We start from the raw sequence: 5,135 nt of genomic DNA, 5'->3' as shown, positions 1-5,135 counted from the left end.
GCATTTTATGTGTTAGATACGTTTGCAGTGCTCACTTGTGACGCTTTAAACACACACCAAAGCTGTGTTTAAATCAGGGGTTTTAAACCTGCTGCAAAATCTCACCCTCTCCAAACAATTTAGTTAATTAACCAGCTAAATCAGTTCTTGCTGACTCTCCCTTGCAGATACCCCTCCTGAAGGAGATTTTTCTTTAGATTTGGATGAAATGCAACAGTTGAGTCATGATTTTCTCCCTGGCTCGGCTGCCGGAGCAGGGAATGTTGTTCACAATACTGGCTGTTGCCATATGCTTTTTTCATCAAGTTAAAGGGTGCAACTTTCTTTTTTGCTTCCCCCTCCACTGACTCACTCCCCAAATATGTTTCTGGTTAGGATGCCTTGTGACTTCTTCCTGACAGAAGGTTTTCTAGTTTGCAGGCAGCTCTGGGAGTCATCTCCACGAGCTCTAAAACATCCCAGCTCCTGGGAGGAGAGGATGGGTGTCCTGGAAGGGAGGAGCAGAAAGATGCTTACCTGGTTTTTGGGTGCTTGGTGTCTTTGGGGAGCTCTCCTGCCCCAGGAATGGTTTTCCAGAAGCTGGTCAGTCCCGCTCCAATGCCCTTCCCGTGTGGATTGTTGTGCCTGGGATGTCGAGGAAATGCTCAGGGGAATTTTGATGAGATCTCCCTGCTGGATCCTGTGCAGGGCCAGGAGTTGGACTCAATGATCCTTGTGGGTCCCTTCCAGCTCAGGATATTCTGTGATTGTGTGATTAGGTGAACTTGGCCATTTATCTGTTTATTTTAAGAAATGCTGGAAGTTAAGGTCGGGGGATGCTGCTTGGAAAGGATCTTGGAGAGACAGACAGACCGACATGTCCCTGCTGGATTTCTTTTAAGGCTTTGCCTTCTGTTGACCCCCAGACCTTCACCACTGATGCCAAATTTCCTAAGCAGGCTATAAATCATTCCAGTGATGCTTCCTGAACCTGGCCTTGCACCTGCAAGCACGGGAGTGGGTATCTGAAAACCAGAGTCCATCACACTTGTAGATGAGCATCCCATCCTCACTTCCCGAAGTCCTGACAGCCCAGGAGATGCCAGAGACTGGGAAGAACAGCTTGGCCTTTTCCAGCTGCAGGAACTGAGATGCTGAGAGTTAAGTGACTGGCCCAAAGCCAAAGTGCTTGGAAATGAGCCCAAATCTTCCTCATATTAGCTGGGATATGACTGTGTAGCATTCCTTGCCCTGCTGGAAATGTCACCCGTGGTCTCTGGAGCAGCTATCCTGCAAAGAACATCTCTTTTTTTTTTTTTTTTTTCCCCTGAAATTGCTTTTCCTTACAGGACAACCCCCATCTGTTTGATCTTGTGGGATGCAGGAGAGCAGGAACGTGCCAGCCTTTGTAGCACTTCTCGTTTCCTACAACCTTGCCTGGAAAGTTAACTCGGGGCTTCTCCAGGCTGGGAATTTTCCAGAGAAAGCTATTCCAGCTGAGCAGTTCTCCAGCAGCGCATCCCTGGGTGTTGGGGTGACGGCAGAAGGACATGTAAGGACACTGCAGGGTGTCCCTGCCTGATCCTGGCGCCTCTCCCAGGGAACAGAAAACTGGATTCTCGTTCTCCCTGCCCCTTCTCAAACTGTGGGAGCTGCTCTTCCCTGTGCCACCTGGGAAGTCACTTGCCGTGACCACAAGCTGTTTGGGGACAGAAGGTGGCAATTGTGGTGCCACCTGCCAAAGCCACCTGAGATCCCAGTGCTGCTCCCAGGACTTGGGTTTGTTCTCTTGGACAGCAGGTCCCATCTTTCCACTGGGGTCTCTTCCAGGAAGGACAGGTCATTTATACCCAGCCCTCCATATGGTAACCTCTCCTTGGAGATCCAGGAGTGACTCCTGCAAACTGGTGCCAAATTTCCATGTGATTTGATGGAACTTTGGGGTTTTTACTGTGGATTCTTTTTCCTTATTCTTTCCAGTGCTGTTATCGCTGTTCTTTCCTGGCTCTATCATCATCCAGTGTCATCAAATCCAGTGTCATCACTGAGGAGATGGAGGAGGAGGAGGCAGAGGTGTATCCCTGCAAGGGATAAAGGTTGGAATAACCCATCCTTGCTCAGCTGGCAGCATCTCCAGTGCCCAAAACACAGTGGAGAGCTGGAAGCAAATCCTGGCCACTCCACAGCCCTGCAGGGAAGGACAGGGGACTGGAGGCTTGAAAGAAAAAAATACCCTGGCAGCACAACCTTATGGTTGAAAAAAAAAAATCTGTATGTGTCAGGATTTTGGCTGTTGGACGGAGAAGTGGACGAGGTGCCAACAGTTGCTGGTGCTTGGTGTGGAGAGCTTTGAGGAGCCAAACAAGGTGATAAATGCCCTGACCCTGTTCATCACTTGACAGGCCAAGATGGCAGAGCAGCAAAGGCCTGGGTTGGGATCCCAAACCTGCCCAGTGCCCCCCATCTACCCCTGAGAAGGCAGAACTGAACCTCCCACTCGTTGCTTTGGCTCCTGGTTCCCAGGGCTCTCCCTGTGTCCGTACTGCCCATGGAGCAGCAGCCCCAGCTGAAACCATGGCATCCATCATGGGGAATAACCAACCACCCCCATCCTGATAGACAAGGAGTGCTGGTTTCCCACTGCAGAGAGCAAGGTTAGATGGGATATTGGGAAGAAATTCCTGACTGTGTGGTGAGGCCCTGGCACAGGTTGCCCAGAGAAGCTGTGGCTGCCCCATCCCTGGATGTGTCCAAGGCCTGGTTGGACGGGACTTGGAGCAACCTGGTCTGGTGGGAGGTGTCCCTGCAGGGGGGTGGAATGAGATGAGCTTTAAATGTCACTTCCAACCCAAACCATCCTGTGATGCAACAATCCCATGATCTCTCTGCCATGGTGACCTCCTCTCACCCCATACAGCTCCCCCCTTCCCATCTGCTTCCCAAGAGCTTCCCAGGGGCCTGTTAAGCCACTTCAGAGCATTGACCTGATTTTCTCCTCTTCCCTGTGCGTCTCCAGGATGTTTCCTATCATGCTGCCATGGGCCTTGGCTTCTCCTCCCACCCTCCCACGGCTGTGTGCAGCAGTGTCTCGCAGCACATTCCTTCGCTCCGTAATCTCCGGCTTGCTATCTAAGGAGTTGAAGGATATTTCCACCCCAACAGTGCCAGAAAATACTGGCAACCACCTCCGTCTACCGTCCTCCCGTGCACACATCCAGCTCCCCAGCTCTCTGATGCTCTGCCATGTTCAAACAACCATCACTGACAGGCAGCTCTCGAGGCAGCAGGTTGTTTTCTTTTCTGGCTGGGTTTTTTCCCCCCCCCTCCTTTTCCAAGCCCCAGCTGGTTCCTGCAGCTTCTTGCCCTGGTGACTGGGTTTGACTCTTCACTTCGAGAGTCTGTGCTGTGCCTGCAGCACCAGAGATGAAAATCTGCCACACACTCCTCTCCATTCCCCAGGGAGCAGCAGGTCCGAGATGTGCCTGATCATTGCTGATTCCATCAATATCATCCTGCTGCACCTCAGGAACCATTCCAGACCAGCTTCCTATGGCACTAACTGTCAGCAGGGATGAAAAGTCCTGGTCTGCTCCCAGCTGGGGATTGTCACTGGTATTTTTGTTGGTCTAGCAGTGATTGCTCTCTGTCCCGAGGTCTCAGCCACCCGCAGCTGTGAGGACACAAGTGGATGACCATCATTCCTACATGTGGTGGAGTTTGGGGCATCCTCAGTGCTGGATTCAGCATGCAGTGAGCAAGGACATTTACCTGCAGATGGAGACTGGAGCAAGTCCATGCATGGCAGTAACTTCAGACCCACCTTGGGAGAGAACACGGAACCACAGAATCGTTTGGGAGATCATCTTGTTCCAACCCTCTTGTCATGGGCAGGGATGCCACAAGAAGCTGGAATGAAGCTGTTGCTCTTTGGATCAGGCAGCAGCTCTAGCATCCTCCAGTTTAAGCAATGAGCTGCCCAAAGCCTTTAGTGGCCAGAGAAGGTGTGAGAGCCCTGCTGGCACAGTGTGGGCACACAGACCACCCAGGACGCCTGTTTCCTGGCTCAGCTTTAAAACCCGCTAAGGATGGTGATTCCCCTCCCTCTTTCACTCCCTTATATCTAAACTGTCTCCCCAAAGTGATAATCTGAGTTTTTTTCCAAGTGATTTGTCCATTGCTTTTTGCCCATCCCTTGTGGAAAGAGGGAACAGCACATTTTCTCCCTCTTCCATCCCTCCCTCTCTAGATAACATCTTCAGGTAGGTAAAAGAGGGTTTATCATCATTCTTTCTTTCTCCAGGGTAAAGACCCTGAATTCTTTCAACCTTTCCTCATCTGTGCCACTCCTGTCTCACCAGGGTCTACTGATGAACTTGGAGTGGGGGTCCCCAGTGTCCTTATTTTGCAGGGGATGTGGGGCTGCACCAGGAACCATCGGAGCACCACAGCAAGTTCAGCTGCAGTCACTGTGTGTCTTCCAGGGGCTCAAAAGTCACCTCAATTTCAAGCTTCAGTGGAGTTTTTGGCATTGCCAACATGGTTGCCCATTCCTGGCCGGCTGAGAGCCCACCTCTCCTTCCTACAGGAGCTGCCAGTGGCTCCCCCAGCTCTGCTCGGAGACAAAATTCATCCCACCAGGCTGATTCAATAACATGGACCTTATTAAACCACCCCGACCTGCTCTGTCTCTATTTTTCCAGCACTAACTGCATTACCACCCCGCCTGCATCCGACCTTTCCGGTGAGGACTGAAGCTGAAAAAGCACAAAACCATCCAGCTGTCTGGGCATCATCCGTCTCCGGCTTCTCCCGGCGCAACGGGCTCCTGAACCTGCTCAGGGGCTGCAGCTACACGGGGGAACTCGGGTGTCTGAGAGGCAAATAAAAGGTATTTTCAACCCCTGGAATATTGCAATATCAGAAATTGATTTTCTGATTGATGTTCCCCAAATCCCTTTATTCAGCCCGGCGCTGAGCCGAGGCGATCTGCACGGAGAGACATGGATGTGACCGGGAAATCTGAGCCCGGTGTCCATTAGGGCACTAACCCTCCTGCTTCCCTGCAGCCTCCCGGTGTTAATTTCCCTGCAAAAGGAAGCAATTTGGGGTTATTTTTTAACCAATCCTGCACACAGGGGCTGTTGTGCTTTTCCACA

Source organism: Pipra filicauda, unplaced genomic scaffold, assembly GCF_003945595.2.
Source record: "Pipra filicauda isolate LSUMZ 115617 unplaced genomic scaffold, ASM394559v2 scaffold235_size1210477_pilon, whole genome shotgun sequence".
Lineage (NCBI taxonomy): Eukaryota > Metazoa > Chordata > Aves > Passeriformes > Pipridae > Pipra > Pipra filicauda.
Note: the sequence above shows the minus strand (reverse complement) of the source record.